We start from the raw sequence: 26,542 nt of genomic DNA on the forward strand, positions 1-26,542 counted from the left end.
GTCATTGAGATTTCATACTTCTTGTTTTAGGCACAGGGGGATTAGCTCAAATGGTAGAGCGCTCGCTTAGCATGCGAGAGGTAGCGGGATTGATGCCCGCATCCTCCAATTACTTTTTTTGGTTCAATCAGCACACATTGTTGTTGTAGCTCTGGACTAACAAATTGAATCAAGTGTGCTTGTCTGGCTCTAAAATGTAAACGTGAATTGCTGCGGCTACCCGAGGACGATAGCTGGGAACAACTAGTGTCAGGTAGAGCTTGGTGACGAGTTGAAATATTAATTCAAAATAGACCTACCAGTAGACAACGCTATCGTGGCTGTTAATAATATATTAGGCTAAGTACTGTTTTATACTCTGTACTTTCAATTGTTTTGAGTTTCTGACATTTTTCTCATGCAGTGTTTTAATGGGATTATTTAGGGACAGTTCAAAAATTACTGGGTGAGTGGGGGCTTGTAGCTCTCAAACTCTAGGGGTGTTTTTCCAAACATATTACCATGCTCCACACTCATGCTCTGATTGTATTCTCCACTCCGTTCTCTTGAGTACGTTTTTGTGTGGACGCGAGTGAGGAGAATGCATAAAGCAATACATTTAAGAAGCACTCGCACTCCCCCTACTGTATTACCTCACGCTTCACCAGCCCATTTACTGAACCTCCTTCCAGCCAGGACAATGGCAACAATAGACGAATCAAGATATACACAAAGCAAACGTTTGACTTCACAATTATCAGCTAGATATGGGCAACTAACATGCATTTCCCCACGATCAACTGATCCTAATGTTATTCCACAGACAGCCAGCAGGGGGAACTCCAGACTCTCAGGTTTTTCTGCTATCAAACACCCAAAACTCATTAACACAACAATACAACTATTTCCACCACTGGGCTTACTCCAGTCACTACTTCAACCTTTACTGAACTACCATGAAAAATACTTTTAGACAGCTGAAGCAAGCATACTTAAAAAAAAGTATCCTTTCTTATGGACGAGGGATTTGGCAATGCGGTCATTGAGATTTCATACTTCTTTTTGAAGGCACAGGGGGATTAGCTCAAATGCTAGAGCGCTCGCTTAGCATGCGAGAGGTAGCGGGATCGATGCCCGCATCCTCCAAATATTAAGTTTGGTTCAATCAGCACACATTGTTGTTGTAGCTCTGGATACTAACCCAACAATACAACTATTTCCACCACTGGGCTTACTCCAGTCACAACTTCAACATTTACTGAACTACCATGAAAAATACTTTTAGACAGCTGAAGCAAGCATACTTTTTAAAAAGTATCCGTTCTTATGGACGAGGGATTTGGCAGTGCGGTCATTGAGATTTCATACTTCTTGTTTTAGGCACAGGGGGATTAGCTCAAATGGTAGAGCGCTCGCTTAGCATGCGAGAGGTAGCGGGATCGATGCCCGCATCCTCCAATTACTTTGTTTGGTTCAATCAGCACACATTGTTGTTGTAGCTCTGGACTAACAAATTGAATCAAGTGTGCTTGTCTATCTCTAAAATGTAAAAGTGAATTGCTGCGGCTACCTGAGGACGATAGCTGGGAACAACTAGTGTCAGGTAGAGCGTGGTGACGAGTTGAAATATGAATTCAAAATAGACCTACCAGTAGACAACGCTATCGTGGCTGTTAATAATATATTAGGCTAAGTACTGTTTTATACTCTGTACTTTCAATTGTTTTGAGTTTCTGACATTTTTCTCATGCAGTGTTTTAATGGGATTATTTAGGGACAGTTCAAAAATTACTGGGTGAGTGGGGGCTTGTAGCTCTCAAACTCTAGGGGTGTTTTTCCAAACATATTACCATGCTCCACACTCATGCTCTGATTGTATTCTCCACTCCGTTCTCTTGAGTACGTTTTTGTGTGGACGCGAGTGAGGAGAATGCATAAAGCAATACATTTAAGAAGCACTCGCACTCCCCCTACTGTATTACCTCACGCTTCACCAGCCCATTTACTGAACCTCCTTCCAGCCAGGACAATGGCAACAATAGACGAATCAAGATATACACAAAGCAAACGTTTGACTTCACAATTATCAGCTAGATATGGGCAACTAACATGCATTTCCCCACGATCAACTGATCCTAATGTTATTCCACAGACAGCCAGCAGGGGGAACTCCAGACTCTCAGGTTTTTCTGCTATCAAACACCCAAAACTCATTAACACAACAATACAACTATTTCCACCACTGGGCTTACTCCAGTCACTACTTCAACCTTTACTGAACTACCATGAAAAATACTTTTAGACAGCTGAAGCAAGCATACTTTAAAAAAAGTATCCTATCTTATGGACGAGGGATTTGGCAATGCGGTCATTGAGATTTCATACTTCTTTTTGAAGGCACAGGGGGATTAGCTCAAATGCTAGAGCGCTCGCTTAGCATGCGAGAGGTAGCGGGATCGATGCCCGCATCCTCCAAATATTAAGTTTGGTTCAATCAGCACACATTGTTGTTGTAGCTCTGGATACTAACCCAACAATACAACTATTTCCACCACTGGGCTTACTCCAGTCACAACTTCAACATTTACTGAACTACCATGAAAAATACTTTTAGACAGCTGAAGCAAGCATACTTTTTAAAAAGTATCCGTTCTTATGGACGAGGGATTTGGCAGTGCGGTCATTGAGATTTCATACTTCTTGTTTTAGGCACAGGGGGATTAGCTCAAATGGTAGAGCGCTCGCTTAGCATGCGAGAGGTAGCGGGATCGATGCCCGCATCCTCCAATTACTTTGTTTGGTTCAATCAGCACACATTGTTGTTGTAGCTCTGGACTAACAAATTGAATCAAGTGTGCTTGTCTATCTCTAAAATGTAAAGGTGAATTGCTGCGGCTACCTGAGGACGATAGCTGGGAACAACTAGTGTCAGGTAGAGCGTGGTGACGAGTTGAAATATGAATTCAAAATAGACCTACCAGTAGACAACGCTATCGTGGCTGTTAATAATATATTAGGCTAAGTACTGTTTTATACTCTGTTCTTTCAATTGTTTTGAGTTTATGACATTTTTCTCATGCAGTGTTTTAATGGGATTATTTAGGGACAGTTCAAAAATTACTGGGTGAGTGGGGGCTTGTAGCTTTCAAACTCTAGGGGTGTTTTTCCAAACATACTACCATGCTCCACACTCATGCTCCGATTGTATTCTCCACTCCGTTCTCTTGAGTATGTTTTTGTGTGGACGCGAGTGAGGAGAATGCATAAAGCAATACATTTAAGAAGCACTCGCACTCCCCCTACTGTATTACCTCACGCTTCACCACCCCATTCACTGAACCTCCTTCCAGGAAGGACAATGGCAACAATAGACGAATCAAGATATACACAAAGCAAACGTTTGACTTCACAATTATCAGCTAGATATGGGCAACTAACATGCATTTCCCCACGATCAACTGATCCTAATGTTATTCCACAGACAGCCAGCAGGGGGAACTCCAGACTCGCAGGTTTTTCTGCTATCAAACACACTAAACTCACTAACACAACAATACAACTATTTCCACCACTGGGCTTACTCCAGTCACTACTTCAACATTTACTGAACTACCATGAAAAATACTTTTAGACAGCTGAAGCAAGCATACTTTAAAAAAAGTATCCTTTCTTATGGACGAGGGATTTGGCAGTGCGGTCATTGAGATTTCATACTTCTTGTTGGAGGCACAGGGGGATTAGCTTAAAAGGTAGAGCGCTCGCTTAGCATGCGAGAGGTAGCGGGATCGATGCCCGCATCCTCCAAATATTTGGTTTGGTTCAATCAGCACACATTGTTGTTGTAGCTCTGGATACTAACCCAACAATACAACTATTTCCACCACTGGGCTTACTGCAGTCACTACTTCAACCTTTACTGAACTACCATGAAAAATACTTTTAGACAGCTGAAGCAAGCATACTTTAAAAAAAGTATCCTTTCTTATGGACGAGGGATTTGGCAGTGTGGTCATTGAGATTTCATACTTCTTTTTGAAGGCACAGGGGGTTTAGCTCAAATAGTACAGCGCTCGCTTAGCATGCGAGAGGTAGCGGGATCGATGCCCGCATCCTCCAAATATTTGGTTTGGTTCAATCAGCACACATTGTTGTTGTAGGTCTGGATACTAACCCAACAATACAACTATTTCCACCACTGGGCTTACTGCAGTCACTACTTCAACCTTTACTGAACTACCATGAAAAATACTTTTAGACAGCTGTTGCAAGCATACTTTAAAAAAAGTATCCTTTCTTATGGACGAGGGATTTGGCAATGCGGTCATTGAGATTTCATACTTCTTGTTTTAGGCACAGGGGGATTAGCTCAAATGGTAGAGCGCTCGCTTAGCATGCGAGAGGTAGCGGGATCGATGCCCGCATCCTCCAATTACTTTGTTTGGTTCAATCAGCACACATTGTTGTTGTAGCTCTGGACTAACAAATTGAATCAAGTGTGCTTGTCTATCTCTAAAATGTAAAAGTGAATTGCTGCGGCTACCTGAGGACGATAGCTGGGAACAACTAGTGTCAGGTAGAGCGTGGTGACGAGTTGAAATATGAATTCAAAATAGACCTACCAGTAGACAACGCTATCGTGGCTGTTAATAATATATTAGGCTAAGTACTGTTTTATACTCTGTTCTTTCAATTGTTTTGAGTTTATGACATTTTTCTCATGCAGTGTTTTAATGGGATTATTTAGGGACAGTTCAAAAATTACTGGGTGAGTGGGGGCTTGTAGCTTTCAAACTCTAGGGGTGTTTTTCCAAACATACTACCATGCTCCACACTCATGCTCCGATTGTATTCTCCACTCCGTTCTCTTGAGTATGTTTTTGTGTGGACGCGAGTGAGGAGAATGCATAAAGCAATACATTTAAGAAGCACTCGCACTCCCCCTACTGTATTACCTCACGCTTCACCACCCCATTCACTGAACCTCCTTCCAGGAAGGACAATGGCAACAATAGACGAATCAAGATATACACAAAGCAAACGTTTGACTTCACAATTATCAGCTAGATATGGGCAACTAACATGCATTTCCCCACGATCAACTGATCCTAATGTTATTCCACAGACAGCCAGCAGGGGGAACTCCAGACTCGCAGGTTTTTCTGCTATCAAACACACTAAACTCACTAACACAACAATACAACTATTTCCACCACTGGGCTTACTCCAGTCACTACTTCAACATTTACTGAACTACCATGAAAAATACTTTTAGACAGCTGAAGCAAGCATACTTTAAAAAAAGTATCCTTTCTTATGGACGAGGGATTTGGCAGTGCGGTCATTGAGATTTCATACTTCTTGTTGGAGGCACAGGGGGATTAGCTTAAAAGGTAGAGCGCTCGCTTAGCATGCGAGAGGTAGCGGGATCGATGCCCGCATCCTCCAAATATTTGGTTTGGTTCAATCAGCACACATTGTTGTTGTAGCTCTGGATACTAACCCAACAATACAACTATTTCCACCACTGGGCTTACTGCAGTCACTACTTCAACCTTTACTGAACTACCATGAAAAATACTTTTAGACAGCTGAAGCAAGCATACTTTAAAAAAAGTATCCTTTCTTATGGACGAGGGATTTGGCAGTGTGGTCATTGAGATTTCATACTTCTTTTTGAAGGCACAGGGGGTTTAGCTCAAATAGTACAGCGCTCGCTTAGCATGCGAGAGGTAGCGGGATCGATGCCCGCATCCTCCAAATATTTGGTTTGGTTCAATCAGCACACATTGTTGTTGTAGGTCTGGATACTAACCCAACAATACAACTATTTCCACCACTGGGCTTACTGCAGTCACAACTTCAACATTTACTGAACTACCATGAAAAATACTTTTAGACAGCTGAAGCAAGCATACTTTTTAAAAAGTATCCGTTCTTATGGACGAGGGATTTGGCAGTGCGGTCATTGAGATTTCATACTTCTTGTTTTAGGCACAGGGGGATTAGCTCAAATGGTAGAGCGCTCGCTTAGCATGCGAGAGGTAGCGAGATCGATGCCCGCATCCTCCAATTACTTTGTTTGGTTCAATCAGCACACATTGTTGTTGTAGCTCTGGACTAACAAATTGAATCAAGTGTGCTTGTCTAGCTCTAAAATGTAAATGTGAATTGCTGCGGCTACCCGAGGACGATAGCTGGGAACAACTAGTGTCAGGTAGAGCGTGGTGACGAGTTGAAATATGAATTCAAAATAGACCTACCAGTAGACAACGCTATCGTGGCTGTTAATAATATATTAGGCTAAGTACTGTTTTATACTCTGTTCTTTCAATTGTTTTGAGTTTATGACATTTTTCTCATGCAGTGTTTTAATGGGATTATTTAGGGACAGTTCAAAAATTACTGGATGAGTGGGGGCTTGTAGCTTTCAAACTCTAGGGGTGTTTTTCCAAACATACTACCATGCTCCACACTCATGCTCCGATTGTATTCTCCACTCCGTTCTCTTGAGTATGTTTTTGTGTGGACGCGAGTGAGGAGAATGCATAAAGCAATACATTTAAGAAGCACTCGCACTCCCCCTACTGTATTACCTCACGCTTCACCACCCCGTTCACTGAACCTCCTTCCAGCCAGGACAATGGCAACAATAGACGAATCAAGATATACACAAAGCAAACGTTTGACTTCACAATTATCAGCTAGATATGGGCAACTAACATGCATTTCCCCACGATCAACTGATCCTAATGTTATTCCACAGACAGCCAGCAGGGGGAACTCCAGACTCGCAGGTTTTTCTGCTATCAAACACCCAAAACTCACTAACACAACAATACAACTATTTCCACCACTGGGCTTACTCCAGTCACTACTTCAACATTTACTGAACTACCATGAAAAATACTTTTAGACAGCTGAAGCAAGCATACTTTTAAAAAAGTATCCTTTCTTATGGACGAGGGATTTGGCAGTGCGGTCATTGAGATTTCATACTTCTTGTTGGAGGAACAGGGGGATTAGCTCAAATGGTAGAGCGCTCGCTTAGCATGCGAGAGGTAGCGGGATCGATGCCCGCATCCTCCAAATATATAGTTTGGTTCAATCAGCACACATTGTTGTTGTAGCTCTGGATACTAACCCAACAATACAACTATTTCCACCACTGGGTTTACTGCAGTCACTACTTCAACCTTTACTGAACTACCATGAAAAATACTTTTAGACAGCTGAAGCAAGCATACTTTAAAAAAAGTATCCTTTCTTATGGACGAGGGATTTGGCAGTGCGGTCATTGAGATTTCATACTTCTTTTTGGAGGCACAGGGAGATTAGCTCAAATGGTAGAGCGCTCGCTTTGCATGCAAGAGGTAGCGGGATCGATGCCCGCATCCTCCATTTACTTTGTTTGGTTCAATCAGCACACATTGTTGTTGTAGCTCTGGACTAACAAATTGAATCAAGTGTGCTTGTCTAGCTCTAAAATGTAAATGTGAATTGCTGCGGCTACCCGAGGACGATAGCTGGGAACAACTAGTGTCAGGTAGAGCGTGGTGACGAGTTGAAATAAGAATTCAAAATAGACCTACCAGTAGACAACGCTATCGTGGCTGTTAATAATATATTAGGCTAAGTACTGTTTTATACTCTGTTCTTTCAATTGTTTTGAGTTTATGACATTTTTCTCATGCAGTGTTTTAATGGGATTATTTAGGGACAGTTCAAAAATTACTGGGTGAGTGGGGGCTTGTAGCTTTCAAACTCTAGGGGTGTTTTTCCAAACATACTACCATGCTCCACACTCATGCTCCGATTGTATTCTCCACTCTGTTCTCTTGAGTATGTTTTTGTGTGGACGCGAGTGAGGAGAATGCATAAAGCAATACATTTAAGAAGCACTCGCACTCCCCCTACTGTATTACCTCACGCTTCACCACCCCATTCACTGAACCTCCTTCCAGCCAGGACAATGGCAACAATAGACGAATCAAGATATACACAAAGCAAACGTTTGACTTCACAATTATCAGCTAGATATGGGCAACTAACATGCATTTCCCCACGATCAACTGATCCTAATGTTATTCCACAGACAGCCAGCAGGGGGAACTCCAGACTCGCAGGTTTTTCTGCTATCAAATACCCAAAACTCACTAACACAACAATACAACTATTTCCACCACTGGGCTTACTCCAGTCACTACTTCAACATTTACTGAACTACCATGAAAAATACTTTTAGACAGCTGAAGCAAGCATACTTTTAAAAAAGTATCCTTTCTTATGGACGAGGGGTTTGGCAGTGCGGTCATTGAGATTTCATACTTATTGTTGGAGGCACAGGGGGATTAGCTCAAATGGTAGAGCGCTCGCTTAGCATGCGAGAGGTAGCGGGATCGATGCCCGCATCCTCCAAATATTTAGTTTGGTTCAATCAGCACACATTGTTGTTGTAGCTCTGGATACTAACCCAACAATACAACTATTTCCACCACTGGGCTTACTCCAGTCACAACTTCAACATTTACTGAACTACCATGAAAAATACTTTTAGGCAGCTGAAGCAAGCATACTTTTTAAAAAAGTATCCGTTCTTATGGACGAGGGATTTGGCAGTGTGGTCATTGAGATTTCATACTTCTTGTTTTAGGCACAGGGGGATTAGCTCAAATGGTAGAGTGCTCGCTTAGCATGCGAGAGGTAGCGGGATCGATGCCCGCATCCTCCAATTACTTTGTTTGGTTCAATCAGCACACATTGTTGTTGTACCTCTGGACTAACAAATTGTATAAAGTGTCCTTGTCTAGCTCTAAAATGTAAATGTGAATTGCTGCGGCTACCCGAGGACGATAGCTGGGAACAACTAGTGTCAGGTAGAGCGTGGTGACGTGGGGATTAGCTCAAATGGCTGAGCGCTCGCTTAGCATGCGAGAGGTAGCGGGATCGATGCCCGCATCCTCCAAATATTTGGTTTGGTTCAATCAGCACACATTGTTGTTGTAGCTCTGGATACTAACCCAACAATACAACTATTTCCACCACTGGGCTTACTGCAGTCACTACTTCAACCTTTACTGAACTACCATGAAATATACTTTTAGACAGCTGAAGCAAGCATACTTTAAAAAAAGTATCCTTTCTTATGGACGAGGGATTTGGCAGTGCGGTCATTGAGATTTCATACTTCTTTTTGAAGGCACAGGGGGATTAGCTCAAATGGTAGAGCGCTCGCTTAGCATGCGAGAGGTAGCGGGATCGATGCCCGCATCCTCCAATTACTTTGTTTGGTTCAATCAGCACACATTGTTGTTGTAGCTCTGGACTAACAAATTGAATCAAGTGTGCTTGTCTAGCTCTAAAATGTAAATGTGAATTGCTGCGGCTACCCGAGGACGATAGCTGGGAACAACTAGTGTCAGGTAGAGCGTGGTGACGAGTTGAAATATGAATTCAAAATAGACCTACCAGTAGACAACGCTATCGTGGCTGTTAATAATATATTAGGCTAAGTACAATTTTATACTCTTTTCTTTCAATTGTTTTGAGTTTATGACATTTTTCTCATGCAGTGTTTTAATGGGATTATTTAGGGACAGTTCAAAAATTACTGGGTGAGTGGGGGCTTGTAGCTTTCAAACTCTAGGGGTGTTTTTCCAAACATACTACCATGCTCCACACTCATGCTCCGATTGTATTCTCCACTCCGTTCTCTTGAGTATGTTTTTGTGTGGACGCGAGTGAGGAGAATGCATAAAGCAATACATTTAAGAAGCACTCGCACTCCCCCTACTGTATTACCTCACGCTTCACCACCCCATTCACTGAACCTCCTTCCAGCCAGGACAATGGCAACAATAGACGAATCAAGATATACACAAAGCAAATGTTTGACTTCACAATTATCAGCTAGATATGGGCAACTAACATGCATTTCCTCACGATCAACTGATCCTAATATTATTCCACAGACAGCCAGCAGGGGGAACTCCAGACTCGCAGGTTTTTCTGCTATCAAACACCCAAAACTCACTAACACAACAATACAACTATTTCCACCACTGGGCTTACTCCAGTCACTACTTCAACATTTACTGAACTACCATGAAAAATACTTTTAGACAGCTGAAGCAAGCATAATTTTAAAAAAGTATCCTTTCTTATGGACGAGGGATTTGGCAGTGCGGTCATTGAGATTTCATACTTCTTGTTGGAGCTACAGGGGGATTAGCTCAAATGGTAGAGCGCTCGCTTAGCATGCGAGAGGTAGCGGGATCGATGCCCGCATCCTCCAAATATTTAGTTTGGTTCAATCAGCACACATTGTTGTTGTAGCTCTGGATACTAACCCAACAATACAACTATTTCCACCACTCGGCTTACTCCAGTCACAACTTCAACATTTACTGAACTACCATGAAAAATACTTTTAGACAGCTGAAGCAAGCATACTTTAAAAAAAGTATCCGTTCTTATGGACGAGGGATTTGGCAGTGCGGTCATTGAGATTTCATACTTCTTGTTTTAGTCACAGGGGGATTAGCTCAAATGGTAGAGCGCTCGCTTAGCATGCGAGAGGTAGCGGGATCGATGCCCGCATCCTCCAATTACTTTGTTTGGTTCAATCAGCACACATTGTTGTTGTAGCTCTGGACTAACAAATTGTATCAAGTGTGCTTGTCTGGCTCTAAAATGTAAATGTGAATTGCTGCGGCTACCCGAGGACGATAGCTGGGAACAACTAGTGTCAGGTAGAGCTTGGTGACGAGTTGAAATATTAATTCAAAATAGACCTACCAGTAGACAATGCTATTGTGGCCTTATACTAATATATTAGGCTAAGTACTGTTTTATACTATATATATATATATAGTGTTTTAATGGGATTATTTAGGGACAGTTCAAAAATTACTGGGTGTGTGGGGGCTTGTAGCTCTCAAACTCTAGGGGTGTTTTTCCAAACATACTACCATGCTCCACACTCATGCTCCGATTGTATTCTCCACTCCGTTCTCTTGAGTATGTTTTTGTGTGGACGCGAGTGAGGAGAATGCATAAAGCAATACATTTAAGAAGCACTCGCACTCCCCCTACTGTATTACCTCATGCTTCACCACCCCATTCACTGAACCTCCTTCCAGCCAGGACAATGGCAACAATAGACGAATCAAGATATACACAAAGCAAACGTTTGACTTCACAATTATCAGCTAGATATGGGCAACTAACATGCATTTCCCCACGATCAACTGATCCTAATGTTATTCCACAGACAGCCAGCAGGGGGAACTCCAGACTCGCAGGTTTTTCTGCTATCAAACACCCAAAACTCACTAACACAACAATACAACTATTTCCACCACTGGGCTTACTCCAGTCACTACTTCAACCTTTACTGAACTACCATGAAAAATACCTTTAGACAGCTGAAGCAAGCATACTTTAAAAAAGTATCCTTTCTTATGGATGAGGGATTTGGCAGTGCGGTCATTGAGATTTCATACTTCTTTCTGGAGGCACAGGTGGATTAGCTCAAAAGGTAGAGCGCTCGCTTAGCATGCGAGAGGTAGTGGGATCGATGCCCGCATCCTCCAAATATTTGGTTTGGTTCAATCAGCACACATGGTTGTTGTAGCTCTGGATACTAACCCAACAATACAACTATTTCCACCACTGGGCTTACTCCAGTCACAACTTCAACATTTACTGAACTACCATGAAAAATACTTTTAGACAGCTGAAGCAAGCATACTTTTAAAAAAAGTATCCGTTCTTATGGACGAGGGATTTGGCAGTGCGGTCATTGAGATTTCATACTTCTCTTCAGAGGCACAGGGGGATTAGCTCAAATGGTAGAGTGCTTTCTTAGCATGCGAGAGGTAGTGGGATCGATGCCCGCATCCTCCAATTACTTTGTTTGGTTCAATCAGCACACATTGTTGTTGTAGCTCTGGACTAACAAATTGAATCAAGTGTGCTTGTCTAGCTCTAAAATGTAAATGTGAATTGCTGCGGCTACCCGAGGACGATAGCTGGGAACAACTAGTGTCAGGTAGAGCTTGGTGACGAGTTGAAATATTAATTCAAAATAGACCTACCAGTAGACAATGCTATTGTGGCCTTATACTAATATATTAGGCTAAGTACTGTTTTATACTATATATATATATATATAGTGTTTTAATGGGATTATTTAGGGACAGTTCAAAAATTACTGGGTGTGTGGGGGCTTGTAGCTCTCAAACTCTAGGGGTGTTTTTCCAAACATACTACCATGCTCCACACTCATGCTCCGATTGTATTCTCCACTCCGTTCTCTTGAGTATGTTTTTGTGTGGACGCGAGTGAGGAGAATGCATAAAGCAATACATTTAAGAAGCACTCGCACTCCCCCTACTGTATTACCTCATGCTTCACCACCCCATTCACTGAACCTCCTTCCAGCCAGGACAATGGCAACAATAGACGAATCAAGATATACACAAAGCAAACGTTTGACTTCACAATTATCAGCTAGATATGGGCAACTAACATGCATTTCCCCACGATCAACTGATCCTAATGTTATTCCACAGACAGCCAGCAGGGGGAACTCCAGACTCGCAGGTTTTTCTGCTATCAAACACCCAAAACTCACTAACACAACAATACAACTATTTCCACCACTGGGCTTACTCCAGTCACTACTTCAACCTTTACTGAACTACCATGAAAAATACCTTTAGACAGCTGAAGCAAGCATACTTTAAAAAAAGTATCCTTTCTTATGGATGAGGGATTTGGCAGTGCGGTCATTGAGATTTCATACTTCTTTCTGGAGGCACAGGTGGATTAGCTCAAAAGGTAGAGCGCTCGCTTAGCATGCGAGAGGTAGTGGGATCGATGCCCGCATCCTCCAAATATTTGGTTTGGTTCAATCAGCACACATGGTTGTTGTAGCTCTGGATACTAACCCAACAATACAACTATTTCCACCACTGGGCTTACTCCAGTCACAACTTCAACATTTACTGAACTACCATGAAAAATACTTTTAGACAGCTGAAGCAAGCATACTTTTTAAAAAAGTATCCGTTCTTATGGACGAGGGATTTGGCAGTGCGGTCATTGAGATTTCATACTTCTCTTCAGAGGCACAGGGGGATTAGCTCAAATGGTAGAGTGCTTTCTTAGCATGCGAGAGGTAGTGGGATCGATGCCCGCATCCTCCAATTACTTTGTTTGGTTCAATCAGCACACATTGTTGTTGTAGCTCTGGACTAACAAATTGAATCAAGTGTGCTTGTCTAGCTCTAAAATGTAAATGTGAATTGCTGCGGCTACCCGAGGACGATAGCTGGGAACAACTAGTGTCAGGTAGAGCGTGGTGACGAGTTGAAATATGAATTCAAAATAGACCTACCAGTAGACAACGCTATCGTGGCTGTTAATAATATATTAGGCTAAGTACAATTTTATACTCTTTTCTTTCAATTGTTTTGAGTTTATGACATTTTTCTCATGCAGTGTTTTAATGGGATTATTTAGGGACAGTTCAAAAATTACTGGGTGAGTGGGGGCTTGTAGCTTTCAAACTCTAGGGGTGTTTTTCCAAACATACTACCATGCTCCACACTCATGCTCCGATTGTATTCTCCACTCCGTTCTCTTGAGTATGTTTTTGTGTGGACGCGAGTGAGGAGAATGCATAAAGCAATACATTTAAGAAGCACTCGCACTCCCCCTACTGTATTACCTCACGCTTCACCACCCCATTCACTGAACCTCCTTCCAGCCAGGACAATGGCAACAATAGACGAATCAAGATATACACAAAGCAAATGTTTGACTTCACAATTATCAGCTAGATATGGGCAACTAACATGCATTTCCTCACGATCAACTGATCCTAATATTATTCCACAGACAGCCAGCAGGGGGAACTCCAGACTCGCAGGTTTTTCTGCTATCAAACACCCAAAACTCACTAACACAACAATACAACTATTTCCACCACTGGGCTTACTCCAGTCACTACTTCAACATTTACTGAACTACCATGAAAAATACTTTTAGACAGCTGAAGCAAGCATAATTTTAAAAAAGTATCCTTTCTTATGGACGAGGGATTTGGCAGTGCGGTCATTGAGATTTCATACTTCTTGTTGGAGCTACAGGGGGATTAGCTCAAATGGTAGAGCGCTCGCTTAGCATGCGAGAGGTAGCGGGATCGATGCCCGCATCCTCCAAATATTTAGTTTGGTTCAATCAGCACACATTGTTGTTGTAGCTCTGGATACTAACCCAACAATACAACTATTTCCACCACTCGGCTTACTCCAGTCACAACTTCAACATTTACTGAACTACCATGAAAAATACTTTTAGACAGCTGAAGCAAGCATACTTTAAAAAAAGTATCCGTTCTTATGGACGAGGGATTTGGCAGTGCGGTCATTGAGATTTCATACTTCTTGTTTTAGTCACAGGGGGATTAGCTCAAATGGTAGAGCGCTCGCTTAGCATGCGAGAGGTAGCGGGATCGATGCCCGCATCCTCCAATTACTTTGTTTGGTTCAATCAGCACACATTGTTGTTGTAGCTCTGGACTAACAAATTGTATCAAGTGTGCTTGTCTGGCTCTAAAATGTAAATGTGAATTGCTGCGGCTACCCGAGGACGATAGCTGGGAACAACTAGTGTCAGGTAGAGCTTGGTGACGAGTTGAAATATTAATTCAAAATAGACCTACCAGTAGACAATGCTATTGTGGCCTTATACTAATATATTAGGCTAAGTACTGTTTTATACTATATATATATATATAGTGTTTTAATGGGATTATTTAGGGACAGTTCAAAAATTACTGGGTGTGTGGGGGCTTGTAGCTCTCAAACTCTAGGGGTGTTTTTCCAAACATACTACCATGCTCCACACTCATGCTCCGATTGTATTCTCCACTCCGTTCTCTTGAGTATGTTTTTGTGTGGACGCGAGTGAGGAGAATGCATAAAGCAATACATTTAAGAAGCACTCGCACTCCCCCTACTGTATTACCTCATGCTTCACCACCCCATTCACTGAACCTCCTTCCAGCCAGGACAATGGCAACAATAGACGAATCAAGATATACACAAAGCAAACGTTTGACTTCACAATTATCAGCTAGATATGGGCAACTAACATGCATTTCCCCACGATCAACTGATCCTAATGTTATTCCACAGACAGCCAGCAGGGGGAACTCCAGACTCGCAGGTTTTTCTGCTATCAAACACCCAAAACTCACTAACACAACAATACAACTATTTCCACCACTGGGCTTACTCCAGTCACTACTTCAACCTTTACTGAACTACCATGAAAAATACCTTTAGACAGCTGAAGCAAGCATACTTTAAAAAAAGTATCCTTTCTTATGGATGAGGGATTTGGCAGTGCGGTCATTGAGATTTCATACTTCTTTCTGGAGGCACAGGTGGATTAGCTCAAAAGGTAGAGCGCTCGCTTAGCATGCGAGAGGTAGTGGGATCGATGCCCGCATCCTCCAAATATTTGGTTTGGTTCAATCAGCACACATGGTTGTTGTAGCTCTGGATACTAACCCAACAATACAACTATTTCCACCACTGGGCTTACTCCAGTCACAACTTCAACATTTACTGAACTACCATGAAAAATACTTTTAGACAGCTGAAGCAAGCATACTTTTAAAAAAAGTATCCGTTCTTATGGACGAGGGATTTGGCAGTGCGGTCATTGAGATTTCATACTTCTCTTCAGAGGCACAGGGGGATTAACTCAAATGGTAGAGCGCTCGCTTAGCATGCGAGAGGTAGCGGGATCGATGCCCGCATCCTCCAAATATTTAGCTTGGTTCAATCAGCACACATTGTTGTTGTAGCTCTGGATACTAACCCAACAATACAACTATTTCCACCACTGGGCTTACTCCAGTCACAACTTCAACATTTACTGAACTACCATGAAAAATACTTTTAGACAGCTGAAGCAAGCATACTTTTTAAAAAGTATCCGTTCTTATGGACGAGGGATTTGGCAGTGCGGTCATTGAGATTTCATACTTCTTGTTTTAGCCACAAGGGGATTAGCTCAAATGGTAGAGCGCTCGCTTAGCATGCGAGAGGTAGCGGGATCGATGCCCGCATCCTCCAAATATGTGGTTTGGTTCAATCAGCACACATTGTTGTTGTATCTCTGGATACTAACCCAACAATACAACTATTTCCACCACTGGGCTTACTGCAGTCACTACTTCAACCTTTACTGAACTACCATGAAAAATGCTTTTAGACAGCTGAAGCAAGCATACTTTAAAAAAAGTATCCTTTCTTATGGACGAGGGATTTGGCAGTGCGGTCATTGAGATTTCATACTTCTTTTCGTAGGCACAGGGGTATTAGCTCAAATGGTAGAGCGCTCGCTTAGCATGCGAGAGGTAGCGGGATCGATGCCCGCATCCTCCAATTACTTTGTTTGGTTCAATCAGCACACATTGTTGTTGTAGCTCTGGACTAACAAATTGAATCAAGTGTGCTTGTCTGGCTCTAAAATGTAAATGTGAATTGCTGCGGCTACCCGAGGACGATAGCTGGGAACAACTAGTGTCAGGTAGAGCGTGGTGACGAGTTGAAATATTAAGTCAAAATAGACCTACCAGTACACAACGCTATCGTGGCTGTTAATAATATATTAGGCTAAGTACTGTTGTATACTCTGTTCTTTCAATTGTTTTGAGTTTATGACATTTTTCTCATGCAGTGTTTTAATGGGATTATTTAGGGACAGTTCAAAAATTACTGGGTGAGTGGGGGCTTGTAGCTCTCAAACTCTAGGGGTGTTTTTCCAAACATACTACCATGCTCCACACTCATGCTCCGATTGTATTCTCCACTCCGTTCTCTTGAGTATGTTTTTGTGTGGACGCGAGTGAGGAGAATGCATAAAGCAATACATTTAAGAAGCACTCGCACTCCCGCCAACTGTATTACCTCACGCTTCACCACCCCATTCACTGAACCTCCTTCCAGCCAGGACAATGGCAACAATAGACGAATCAAGATATACACAAAGCAAACGTTTGACTTCACAATTATCAGCTAGATATGGGCAACTAACATGCATTTCCCCACGATCAACTGATCCTAATGTTATTCCACAGACAGCCAGCAGGGGGAACTCCAGACTCGCAGGTTTTTCTGCTATCAAACACCCAAAACTCACTAACACAACAATACAACTATTTCCACCACTGGGCTTACTCCAGTCACTACTTCAACATTTACTGAACTACCATGAAAAATACTTTTAGACAGCTGAAGCAAGCATACTTTTTAAAAAGTATCCGTTCTTATGGACAAGGGATTTGGCAGTGCGGTCATTGAGATTTCATACTTCTTGTTGGAGGCACAGGGGGATTAGCTCAAATGGTAGAGCGCTCGCTTAGCATGCGAGAGGTAGCGGGATCGATGCCCGCATCCTCCAAATATTTGGTTTGATTCAATCAGCACACATTGTTGTTGTAGCTCTGGATACTAACCCAACAATACAACTATTTCCACCACTGGGCTTACTGCAGTCACTACTTCAACCTTTACTGAACTACCATGAAAAATACTTTTAGACAGCTGAAGCAAGCATACTTTAAAAAAAGTATCCTTTCTTATGGACGAGGGATTTGGCAGTGCGGTCATTGAGATTTCATACTTCTTTTCGTAGGCACAGGGGTATTAGCTCAAATGGTAGAGCGCTCGCTTAGCATGCGCGAGGTAGCGGGATCGATTCCCGCATCCTCCAATTACTTTGTTTGGTTCAATCAGCACACATTGTTGTTGTAGCTCTGGACTAACAAATTGAATCAAGTGTGCTTGTCTGGCTCTAAAATGTAAATGTGAATTGCTGCGGCTACCCGAGGACGATAGCTGGGAACAACTAGTGTCAGGTAGAGCGTGGTGACGAGTTGAAATATTAAGTCAAAATATACCTACCAGTACACAACGCTATCGTGGCTGTTAATAATATATTAGGCTAAGTACTGTTGTATACTCTGTTCTTTCAATTGTTTTGAGTTTATGACATTTTTCTCATGCAGTGTTTTAATGGGATTATTTAGGGACAGTTCAAAAATTACTGGGTGAGTGGGGGCTTGTAGCTCTCAAACTCTAGGGGTGTTTTTCCAAACATACTACCATGCTCCACACTCATGCTCCGATTGTATTCTCCACTCCGTTCTCTTGAGTATGTTTTTGTGTGGACGCGAGTGAGGAGAATGCATAAAGCAATACATTTAAGAAGCACTCGCACTCCCGCCAACTGTATTACCTCACGCTTCACCACCCCATTCACTGAACCTCCTTCCAGCCAGGACAATGGCAACAATAGACGAATCAAGATATACACAAAGCAAACGTTTGACTTCACAATTATCAGCTAGATATGGGCAACTAACATGCATTTCCCCACGATCAACTGATCCTAATGTTATTCCACAGACAGCCAGCAGGGGGAACTCCAGACTCGCAGGTTTTTCTGCTATCAAACACCCAAAACTCACTAACACAACAATACAACTATTTCCACCACTGGGCTTACTCCAGTCACTACTTCAACATTTACTGAACTACCATGAAAAATACTTTTAGACAGCTGAAGCAAGCATACTTTTTAAAAAGTATCCGTTCTTATGGACGAGGGATTTGGCAGTGCGGTCATTGAGATTTCATACTTCTTGTTGGAGGCACAGGGGGATTAGCTCAAATGGTAGAGCGCTCGCTTAGCATGCGAGAGGTAGCGGGATCGATGCCCGCATCCTCCAAATATTTGGTTTGATTCAATCAGCACACATTGTTGTTGTAGCTCTGGATACTAACCCAACAATACAACTATTTCCACCACTGGGCTTACTGCAGTCACTACTTCAACCTTTACTGAACTACCATGAAAAATACTTTTAGACAGCTGAAGCAAGCATACTTTTAAAAAAGTATCCTTTCTTATGGACGAGGGATTTGGCAGTGCGGTCATTGAGATTTCATACTTCTTTTCGTAGGCACAGGGGTATTAGCTCAAATGGTAGAGCGCTCGCTTAGCATGCGCGAGGTAGCGGGATCGATTCCCGCATCCTCCAATTACTTTGTTTGGTTCAATCAGCACACATTGTTGTTGTAGCTCTGGACTAACAAATTGAATCAAGTGTGCTTGTCTGGCTCTAAAATGTAAATGTGAATTGCTGCGGCTACCCGAGGACGATAGCTGGGAACAACTAGTGTCAGGTAGAGCGTGGTGACGAGTTGAAATATTAATTCAAAATAGACCTACCAGTAGACAACGCTATCGTGGCTGTTAATAATATATTAGGCTAAGTACTGTTTTATACTCTGTTCTTTCAATTGTTTTGAGTTTATGACATTTTTCTCATGCAGTGTTTTAATGGGATTATTTAGGGACAGTTCAAAAATTACTGGGTGAGTGGGGGCTTGTAGCTCTCAAACTCTAGGGGTGTTTTTCCAAACATACTACCATGCTCCACACTCATGCTCCGATTGTATTCTCCACTCCGTTCTCTTGAGTATGTTTTTGTGTGGACGCGAGTGAGGAGAATGCATAAAGCAATACATTTAAGAAGCACTCGCACTCCCGCCAACTGTATTACCTCACGCTTCACCACCCCATTCACTGAACCTCCTTCCAGCCAGGACAATGGCAACAATAGACGAATCAAGATATACACAAAGCAAACGTTTGACTTCACAATTATCAGCTAGATATGGGCAACTAACATGCATTTCCCCACGATCAACTGATCCTAATATTATTCCATAGACAACCAGCAGGGGGAACTCCAGACTCGCAGGTTTTTCTGCTATCAAACACCCAAAACTCACTAACACAACAATACAACTATTTCCACCACTGGGTTTACTCCAGTCACTACTTCAACCTTTACTGAACTACCATGAAAAATACTTTTAGACAGCTGAAGCAAACATACTTTAAAAAAAGTATCCTTTCTTATGGACGAGGGATTTGGCAGTGCGGTCATTGAGATTTCATACTTCTTGTTGGAGGCACAGGGGGATTAGCTCAAATGGTAGAGCGCTCGCTTAGCATGCGAGAGGTAGCGGGATCGATGCCCGCATCCTCCAAATATTTAGTTTGGTTCAATCAGCACACATTGTTGTTGTAGCTCTGGATACTAACCCAACAATACAACTATTTCCACCACTGGGCTTACTCCAGTCACAACTTCAACATTTACTGAACTACCATGAAAAATACTTTTAGACAGCTGAAGCAAGCATACTTTTAAAAAAAGTATCCGTTCTTATGGACGAGGGATTTGGCAGTGTGGTCATTGAGATTTCATACTTCTTGTTTTAGGCACAGGGGGATTAGCTCAAATGGTAGAGTGCTCGCTTAGCATGCGAGAGGTAGCGGGATCGATGCCCGCATCCTCCAATTACTTTGTTTGGTTCAATCAGCACACATTGTTGTTGTAGCTCTGGATACTAACCCAACAATACAACTATTTCCACCACTGGGCTTACTGCAGTCACTACTTCAACCTTTACTGAACTACCATGAAAAATACTTTTAGACAGCTGAAGCAAGCATACTTTAAAAAAAGTATCCTTTCTTATGGACGAGGGATTTGGCAGTGCGGTCATTGAGATTTCATACTTCTTTTTGAAGGCACAGGGGGATTAGCTCAAATGGTAGAGCGCTCGCTTAGCATGCGAGAGGTAGCGGGATCGATGCCCGCATCCTCCAAATATTTGGTTTGGTTCAATCAGCACACATTGTTGTTGTAGGTCTGGATACTAACCCAACAATACAACTATTTCCACCACTGGGCTTACTGCAGTCAGTACTTCAACCTTTACTGAACTACCATGAAAAATACTTTTAGACAGCTGAAGCAAGCATACTTTAAAAAAAGTATCCTTTCTTATGGACGAGGGATTTGGCAATGCGGTCATTGAGATTTCATACTTCTTTTTGAAGGCACAGGGGGGTTAGCTCAAATGGTAGAGCGCTCGCTTAGCATGCGAGAGGTAGCGGGATCGATGCCCGCATCCTCCAAATATTTAGTTTGGTTCAATCAGCACACATTGTTGTTGTAGCTCTGGATACTAACCCAACAATACAACTATTTCCACCACTGGGCTTACTCCAGTCACAACTTCAACATTTACTGAACTACCATGAAAAATACTTTTAGACAGCTGAAGCAAGCATACTTTAAAAAAAGTATCCTTTCTTATGGACGAGGGATTTGGCAGTGTGGTCATTGAGATTTCATACTTCTTGTTTTAGGCACAGGGGGATTAGCTCAAATGGTAGAGTGCTCGCTTAGCATGCGAGAGGTAGCGGGATCGATGCCCGCATCCTCCAATTACTTTGTTTGGTTCAATCAGCACACATTGTTGTTGTAGCTCTGGATACTAACCCAACAATACAACTATTTCCACCACTGGGCTTACTGCAGTCACTACTTCAACCTTTACTGAACTACCATGAAAAATACTTTTAGACAGCTGAAGCAAGCATACTTTAAAAAAAGTATCCTTTCTTATGGACGAGGGATTTGGCAATGCGGTCATTGAGATTTCATACTTCTTTTTGAAGGCACAGGGGGGTTAGCTCAAATGGTAGAGCGCTCGCTTAGCATGCGAGAGGTAGCGGGATCGATGCCCGCATCCTCCAAATATTTAGTTTGGTTCAATCAGCACACATTGTTGTTGTAGCTCTGGATACTAACCCAACAATACAACTATTTCCACCACTGGGCTTACTCCAGTCACAACTTCAACATTTACTGAACTACCATGAAAAATACTTTTAGACAGCTGAAGCAAGCATACTTTAAAAAAAGTATCCTTTCTTATGGACGAGGGATTTGGCAGTGTGGTCATTGAGATTTCATACTTCTTGTTTTAGGCACAGGTGGATTAGCTCAAATGGTAGAGTGCTCGCTTAGCATGCGAGAGGTAGCGGGATCGATGCCCGCATCCTCCAATTACTTTGTTTGGTTCAATCAGCACACATTGTTGTTGTAGCTCTGGATACTAACCCAACAATACAACTATTTCCACCACTGGGCTTACTGCAGTCACTACTTCAACCTTTACTGAACTACCATGAAAAATACTTTTAGACAGCTGAAGCAAGCATACTTTTAAAAAAGTATCCTTTCTTATGGACGAGGGATTTGGCAGTGCGGTCATTGAGATTTCATACTTCTTTTTGAAGGCACAGGGGGATTAGCTCAAATGGTAGAGCGCTCGCTTAGCATGCGAGAGGTAGCGGGATCGATGCCCGCATCCTCCAAATATTTGGTTTGGTTCAATCAGCACACATTGTTGTTGTAGGTCTGGATACTAACCCAACAATACAACTATTTCCACCACTGGGCTTACTGCAGTCACTACTTCAACCTTTACTGAACTACCATGAAAAATACTTTTAGACAGCTGAAGCAAGCATACTTTAAAAAAAGTATCCTTTCTTATGGACGAGGGATTTGGCAATGCGGTCATTGAGATTTCATACTTCTTTTTGAAGGCACAGGGGGGTTAGCTCAAATGGTAGAGCGCTCGCTTAGCATGCGAGAGGTAGCGGGATCGATGCCCGCATCCTCCAAATATTTAGTTTGGTTCAATCAGCACACATTGTTGTTGTAGCTCTGGATACTAACCCAACAATACAACTATTTCCACCACTGGGCTTACTCCAGTCACAACTTCAACATTTACTGAACTACCATGAAAAATACTTTTAGACAGCTGAAGCAAGCATACTTTAAAAAAAGTATCCTTTCTTATGGACGAGGGATTTGGCAGTGCGGTCATTGAGATTTCATACTTCTTGTTGCAGGCACAGGGGGATTAGCTCAAATGGTAGAGCGCTCGCTTAGCATGCGAGAGGTAGCGGGATCGATGCCCGCATCCTCCAAATATTTAGTTTGGTTCAATCAGCACACATTGTTGTTGTAGCTCTGGATACTAACCCAACAATACAACTATTTCCACCACTGGGCTTACTCCAGTCACAACTTCAACATTTACTGAACTACCATGAAAAATACTTTTAGACAGCTGAAGCAAGCATACTTTAAAAAAAGTATCCGTTCTTATGGACGAGGGATTTGGCAGTGTGGTCATTGAGATTTCATACTTCTTGTTTTAGGCACAGGGGGATTAGCTCAAATGGTAGAGTGCTCGCTTAGCATGCGAGAGGTAGCGGGATCGATCCCCGCATCCTCCAATTACTTTGTTTGGTTCAATCAGCACACATTGTTGTTGTAGCTCTGGACTAACAAATTGTATCAAGTGTGCTTGTCTGGCTCTAAAATGTAAATGTGAATTGATGCGGCTACCCGAGGACGATAGCTGGGAACAACTAGTGTCAGGTAGAGCTTGGTGACGAGTTGAAATATTAATTCAAAATAGACCTACCAGTAGACAACGCTATCGTGGCTGTTAATAATATATTAGGCTAAGTAATGTTTTATACTCTGTACTTTCAATTGTTTTGAGTTTCTGACATTTTTCTCATGCAGTGTTTTAATGGGATTATTTAGGGACAGTTCAAAAATTACTGGGTGAGTGGGGGCTTGTAGCTTTCAAACTCTAGGGGTGTTTTTCCAAACATACTACCATGCTCCACACTCATGCTCCGATTGTATTCTCCACTCCGTTCTCTTGAGTATGTTTTTGTGTGGACGCGAGTGAGGAGAATGCATAAAGCAATACATTTAAGAAGCACTCGCACTCCCCCTACTGTATTACCTCACGCTTCACCACCCCATTCACTGAACCTCCTTCCAGCCTGGACTATGGCAACAATAGACGAATCAAGATATACACAAAGCAAACGTTTGACTTCACAATTATCAGCTAGATATGGGCAACTAACATGCATTTCCCCACGATCAACTGATCCTAATGTTATTCCACAGACAGCCAGCAGGGGGAACTCCAGACTCGCAGGTTTTTCTGCTATCAAACACCCAAAACTCACTAACACAACAATACAACTATTTCCACCACTGGGCTTACTCCAGTCACTACTTCAACATTTACTGAACTACCATGAAAAATACTTTTAGACAGCTGAAGCAAGCATACTTTTAAAAAAGTATCCTTTCTTATGGACGAGGGATTTGGCAGTGCGGTCATTGAGATTTCATACTTCTTGTTGCAGGCACAGGGGGATTAGCTCAAATGGTAGAGCGCTCGCTTAGCATGCGAGAGGTAGCGGGATCGATGCCCGCATCCTCCAAATATTTAGTTTGGTTCAATCAGCACACATTGTTGTTGTAGCTCTGGATACTAACCCAACAATACAACTATTTCCACCACTGGGCTTACTCCAGTCACAACTTCAACATTTACTGAACTACCATGAAAAATACTTTTAGACAGCTGAAGCAAGCATACTTTAAAAAAAGTATCCTTTCTTATGGACGAGGGATTTGGCAGTGCGGTCATTGAGATTTCATACTTCTTGTTGCAGGCACAGGGGGATTAGCTCAAATGGTAGAGCGCTCGCTTAGCATGCGAGAGGTAGCGGGATCGATGCCCGCATCCTCCAAATATTTAGTTTGGTTCAATCAGCACACATTGTTGTTGTAGCTCTGGATACTAACCCAACAATACAACTATTTCCACCACCGGGCTTACTCCAGTCACAACTTCAACATTTACTGAACTACCATGAAAAATACTTTTAGACAGCTGAAGCAAGCATACTTTTTTAAAAAGTATCCGTTCTTATGGACGAGGAATTTGGCAGTGTGGTCATTGAGATGTCATACTTCTTGTTTTAGGCACAGGGGGATTAGCTCAAATGGTAGAGTGCTCGCTTAGCATGCGAGAGGTAGCGGGATCGATGCCCGCATCCTCCAATTACTTTGTTTGGTTCAATCAGCACACATTGTTGTTGTAGCTCTGGACTAACAAATTGTATCAAGTGTGCTTGTCTGGCTCTAAAATGTAAATGTGAATTGATGCGGCTACCCGAGGACGATAGCTGGGAACAACTAGTGTCAGGTAGAGCTTGGTGACGAGTTGAAATATTAATTCAAAATAGACCTACCAGTAGACAACGCTATCGTGGCTGTTAATAATATATTAGGCTAAGTAATGTTTTATACTCTGTACTTTCAATTGTTTTGAGTTTCTGACATTTTTCTCATGCAGTGTTTTAATGGGATTATTTAGGGACAGTTCAAAAATTACTGGGTGAGTGGGGGCTTGTAGCTTTCAAACTCTAGGGGTGTTTTTCCAAACATACTACCATGCTCCACACTCATGCTCCGATTGTATTCTCCACTCCGTTCTCTTGAGTATGTTTTTGTGTGGACGCGAGTGAGGAGAATGCATAAAGCAATACATTTAAGAAGCACTCGCACTCCCCCTACTGTATTACCTCACGCTTCACCACCCCATTCACTGAACCTCCTTCCAGCCTGGACTATGGCAACAATAGACGAATCAAGATATACACAAAGCAAACGTTTGACTTCACAATTATCAGCTAGATATGGGCAACTAACATGCATTTCCCCACGATCAACTGATCCTAATGTTATTCCACAGACAGCCAGCAGGGGGAACTCCAGACTCGCAGGTTTTTCTGCTATCAAACACCCAAAACTCACTAACACAACAATACAACTATTTCCACCACTGGGCTTACTCCAGTCACTACTTCAACATTTACTGAACTACCATGAAAAATACTTTTAGACAGCTGAAGCAAGCATACTTTTAAAAAAGTATCCTTTCTTATGGACGAGGGATTTGGCAGTGCGGTCATTGAGATTTCATACTTCTTGTTGCAGGCACAGGGGGATTAGCTCAAATGGTAGAGCGCTCGCTTAGCATGCGAGAGGTAGCGGGATCGATGCCCGCATCCTCCAAATATTTAGTTTGGTTCAATCAGCACACATTGTTGTTGTAGCTCTGGATACTAACCCAACAATACAACTATTTCCACCACTGGGCTTACTCCAGTCACAACTTCAACATTTACTGAACTACCATGAAAAATACTTTTAGACAGCTGAAGCAAGCATACTTTAAAAAAAGTATCCTTTCTTATGGACGAGGGATTTGGCAGTGCGGTCATTGAGATTTCATACTTCTTGTTGCAGGCACAGGGGGATTAGCTCAAATGGTAGAGCGCTCGCTTAGCATGCGAGAGGTAGCGGGATCGATGCCCGCATCCTCCAAATATTTAGTTTGGTTCAATCAGCACACATTGTTGTTGTAGCTCTGGATACTAACCCAACAATACAACTATTTCCACCACCGGGCTTACTCCAGTCACAACTTCAACATTTACTGAACTACCATGAAAAATACTTTTAGACAGCTGAAGCAAGCATACTTTTTTAAAAAGTATCCGTTCTTATGGACGAGGAATTTGGCAGTGTGGTCATTGAGATGTCATACTTCTTGTTTTAGGCACAGGGGGATTAGCTCAAATGGTAGAGTGCTCGCTTAGCATGCGAGAGGTAGCGGGATCGATGCCCGCATCCTCCAATTACTTTGTTTGGTTC

At 42.3% G+C, this 26,542-nt stretch overlaps 36 non-coding genes across 36 annotated transcripts; all 36 read left to right on the top strand.

Moving 5' to 3' along the window:
- Window positions 1–1,364: 1,364 nt before the first annotated feature.
- Window positions 1,365–1,437, top strand: trnaa-agc (transfer RNA alanine (anticodon AGC)). The gene has a single exon. It is a non-coding gene; the product is annotated as a tRNA-Ala (tRNA).
- Window positions 1,438–2,693: 1,256 nt separating this feature from the next.
- trnaa-agc (transfer RNA alanine (anticodon AGC)) lies at window positions 2,694–2,766 on the top strand. Its single transcript has one exon. It is a non-coding gene; the product is annotated as a tRNA-Ala (tRNA).
- Window positions 2,767–3,710: 944 nt separating this feature from the next.
- Window positions 3,711–3,783, top strand: trnaa-agc (transfer RNA alanine (anticodon AGC)). The gene has a single exon. It is a non-coding gene; the product is annotated as a tRNA-Ala (tRNA).
- Window positions 3,784–4,334: 551 nt separating this feature from the next.
- Window positions 4,335–4,407, top strand: trnaa-agc (transfer RNA alanine (anticodon AGC)). The gene has a single exon. It is a non-coding gene; the product is annotated as a tRNA-Ala (tRNA).
- Window positions 4,408–5,351: 944 nt separating this feature from the next.
- On the top strand, window positions 5,352–5,424 carry trnaa-agc (transfer RNA alanine (anticodon AGC)). The gene has a single exon. It is a non-coding gene; the product is annotated as a tRNA-Ala (tRNA).
- A 551-nt stretch (window positions 5,425–5,975) lies between these two features.
- Window positions 5,976–6,048, top strand: trnaa-agc (transfer RNA alanine (anticodon AGC)). The gene has a single exon. It is a non-coding gene; the product is annotated as a tRNA-Ala (tRNA).
- Window positions 6,049–6,992: 944 nt separating this feature from the next.
- On the top strand, window positions 6,993–7,065 carry trnaa-agc (transfer RNA alanine (anticodon AGC)). Its single transcript has one exon. It is a non-coding gene; the product is annotated as a tRNA-Ala (tRNA).
- A 1,256-nt stretch (window positions 7,066–8,321) lies between these two features.
- Window positions 8,322–8,394, top strand: trnaa-agc (transfer RNA alanine (anticodon AGC)). Its single transcript has one exon. It is a non-coding gene; the product is annotated as a tRNA-Ala (tRNA).
- A 240-nt stretch (window positions 8,395–8,634) lies between these two features.
- trnaa-agc (transfer RNA alanine (anticodon AGC)) lies at window positions 8,635–8,707 on the top strand. The gene has a single exon. It is a non-coding gene; the product is annotated as a tRNA-Ala (tRNA).
- A 473-nt stretch (window positions 8,708–9,180) lies between these two features.
- Window positions 9,181–9,253, top strand: trnaa-agc (transfer RNA alanine (anticodon AGC)). The gene has a single exon. It is a non-coding gene; the product is annotated as a tRNA-Ala (tRNA).
- A 944-nt stretch (window positions 9,254–10,197) lies between these two features.
- trnaa-agc (transfer RNA alanine (anticodon AGC)) lies at window positions 10,198–10,270 on the top strand. The gene has a single exon. It is a non-coding gene; the product is annotated as a tRNA-Ala (tRNA).
- A 239-nt stretch (window positions 10,271–10,509) lies between these two features.
- trnaa-agc (transfer RNA alanine (anticodon AGC)) lies at window positions 10,510–10,582 on the top strand. The gene has a single exon. It is a non-coding gene; the product is annotated as a tRNA-Ala (tRNA).
- A 3,549-nt stretch (window positions 10,583–14,131) lies between these two features.
- trnaa-agc (transfer RNA alanine (anticodon AGC)) lies at window positions 14,132–14,204 on the top strand. The gene has a single exon. It is a non-coding gene; the product is annotated as a tRNA-Ala (tRNA).
- Window positions 14,205–14,443: 239 nt separating this feature from the next.
- On the top strand, window positions 14,444–14,516 carry trnaa-agc (transfer RNA alanine (anticodon AGC)). The gene has a single exon. It is a non-coding gene; the product is annotated as a tRNA-Ala (tRNA).
- A 1,853-nt stretch (window positions 14,517–16,369) lies between these two features.
- On the top strand, window positions 16,370–16,442 carry trnaa-agc (transfer RNA alanine (anticodon AGC)). Its single transcript has one exon. It is a non-coding gene; the product is annotated as a tRNA-Ala (tRNA).
- Window positions 16,443–17,387: 945 nt separating this feature from the next.
- trnaa-agc (transfer RNA alanine (anticodon AGC)) lies at window positions 17,388–17,460 on the top strand. Its single transcript has one exon. It is a non-coding gene; the product is annotated as a tRNA-Ala (tRNA).
- A 239-nt stretch (window positions 17,461–17,699) lies between these two features.
- On the top strand, window positions 17,700–17,772 carry trnaa-agc (transfer RNA alanine (anticodon AGC)). Its single transcript has one exon. It is a non-coding gene; the product is annotated as a tRNA-Ala (tRNA).
- Window positions 17,773–18,717: 945 nt separating this feature from the next.
- trnaa-agc (transfer RNA alanine (anticodon AGC)) lies at window positions 18,718–18,790 on the top strand. The gene has a single exon. It is a non-coding gene; the product is annotated as a tRNA-Ala (tRNA).
- Window positions 18,791–19,029: 239 nt separating this feature from the next.
- trnaa-agc (transfer RNA alanine (anticodon AGC)) lies at window positions 19,030–19,102 on the top strand. The gene has a single exon. It is a non-coding gene; the product is annotated as a tRNA-Ala (tRNA).
- A 945-nt stretch (window positions 19,103–20,047) lies between these two features.
- On the top strand, window positions 20,048–20,120 carry trnaa-agc (transfer RNA alanine (anticodon AGC)). The gene has a single exon. It is a non-coding gene; the product is annotated as a tRNA-Ala (tRNA).
- A 240-nt stretch (window positions 20,121–20,360) lies between these two features.
- On the top strand, window positions 20,361–20,433 carry trnaa-agc (transfer RNA alanine (anticodon AGC)). The gene has a single exon. It is a non-coding gene; the product is annotated as a tRNA-Ala (tRNA).
- Window positions 20,434–20,672: 239 nt separating this feature from the next.
- trnaa-agc (transfer RNA alanine (anticodon AGC)) lies at window positions 20,673–20,745 on the top strand. The gene has a single exon. It is a non-coding gene; the product is annotated as a tRNA-Ala (tRNA).
- A 239-nt stretch (window positions 20,746–20,984) lies between these two features.
- On the top strand, window positions 20,985–21,057 carry trnaa-agc (transfer RNA alanine (anticodon AGC)). The gene has a single exon. It is a non-coding gene; the product is annotated as a tRNA-Ala (tRNA).
- Window positions 21,058–21,296: 239 nt separating this feature from the next.
- On the top strand, window positions 21,297–21,369 carry trnaa-agc (transfer RNA alanine (anticodon AGC)). The gene has a single exon. It is a non-coding gene; the product is annotated as a tRNA-Ala (tRNA).
- A 239-nt stretch (window positions 21,370–21,608) lies between these two features.
- On the top strand, window positions 21,609–21,681 carry trnaa-agc (transfer RNA alanine (anticodon AGC)). Its single transcript has one exon. It is a non-coding gene; the product is annotated as a tRNA-Ala (tRNA).
- Window positions 21,682–21,920: 239 nt separating this feature from the next.
- trnaa-agc (transfer RNA alanine (anticodon AGC)) lies at window positions 21,921–21,993 on the top strand. The gene has a single exon. It is a non-coding gene; the product is annotated as a tRNA-Ala (tRNA).
- Window positions 21,994–22,232: 239 nt separating this feature from the next.
- Window positions 22,233–22,305, top strand: trnaa-agc (transfer RNA alanine (anticodon AGC)). The gene has a single exon. It is a non-coding gene; the product is annotated as a tRNA-Ala (tRNA).
- Window positions 22,306–22,544: 239 nt separating this feature from the next.
- trnaa-agc (transfer RNA alanine (anticodon AGC)) lies at window positions 22,545–22,617 on the top strand. The gene has a single exon. It is a non-coding gene; the product is annotated as a tRNA-Ala (tRNA).
- Window positions 22,618–22,856: 239 nt separating this feature from the next.
- On the top strand, window positions 22,857–22,929 carry trnaa-agc (transfer RNA alanine (anticodon AGC)). The gene has a single exon. It is a non-coding gene; the product is annotated as a tRNA-Ala (tRNA).
- A 239-nt stretch (window positions 22,930–23,168) lies between these two features.
- trnaa-agc (transfer RNA alanine (anticodon AGC)) lies at window positions 23,169–23,241 on the top strand. The gene has a single exon. It is a non-coding gene; the product is annotated as a tRNA-Ala (tRNA).
- Window positions 23,242–24,185: 944 nt separating this feature from the next.
- trnaa-agc (transfer RNA alanine (anticodon AGC)) lies at window positions 24,186–24,258 on the top strand. Its single transcript has one exon. It is a non-coding gene; the product is annotated as a tRNA-Ala (tRNA).
- A 239-nt stretch (window positions 24,259–24,497) lies between these two features.
- Window positions 24,498–24,570, top strand: trnaa-agc (transfer RNA alanine (anticodon AGC)). The gene has a single exon. It is a non-coding gene; the product is annotated as a tRNA-Ala (tRNA).
- A 240-nt stretch (window positions 24,571–24,810) lies between these two features.
- On the top strand, window positions 24,811–24,883 carry trnaa-agc (transfer RNA alanine (anticodon AGC)). The gene has a single exon. It is a non-coding gene; the product is annotated as a tRNA-Ala (tRNA).
- A 944-nt stretch (window positions 24,884–25,827) lies between these two features.
- Window positions 25,828–25,900, top strand: trnaa-agc (transfer RNA alanine (anticodon AGC)). Its single transcript has one exon. It is a non-coding gene; the product is annotated as a tRNA-Ala (tRNA).
- A 239-nt stretch (window positions 25,901–26,139) lies between these two features.
- On the top strand, window positions 26,140–26,212 carry trnaa-agc (transfer RNA alanine (anticodon AGC)). The gene has a single exon. It is a non-coding gene; the product is annotated as a tRNA-Ala (tRNA).
- Window positions 26,213–26,452: 240 nt separating this feature from the next.
- Window positions 26,453–26,525, top strand: trnaa-agc (transfer RNA alanine (anticodon AGC)). The gene has a single exon. It is a non-coding gene; the product is annotated as a tRNA-Ala (tRNA).
- The last annotated feature ends 17 nt before the right edge of the window (window positions 26,526–26,542 follow it).

Source organism: Oncorhynchus kisutch, linkage group LG15 (assembly GCF_002021735.2).
Source record: "Oncorhynchus kisutch isolate 150728-3 linkage group LG15, Okis_V2, whole genome shotgun sequence".
Lineage (NCBI taxonomy): Eukaryota > Metazoa > Chordata > Actinopteri > Salmoniformes > Salmonidae > Oncorhynchus > Oncorhynchus kisutch.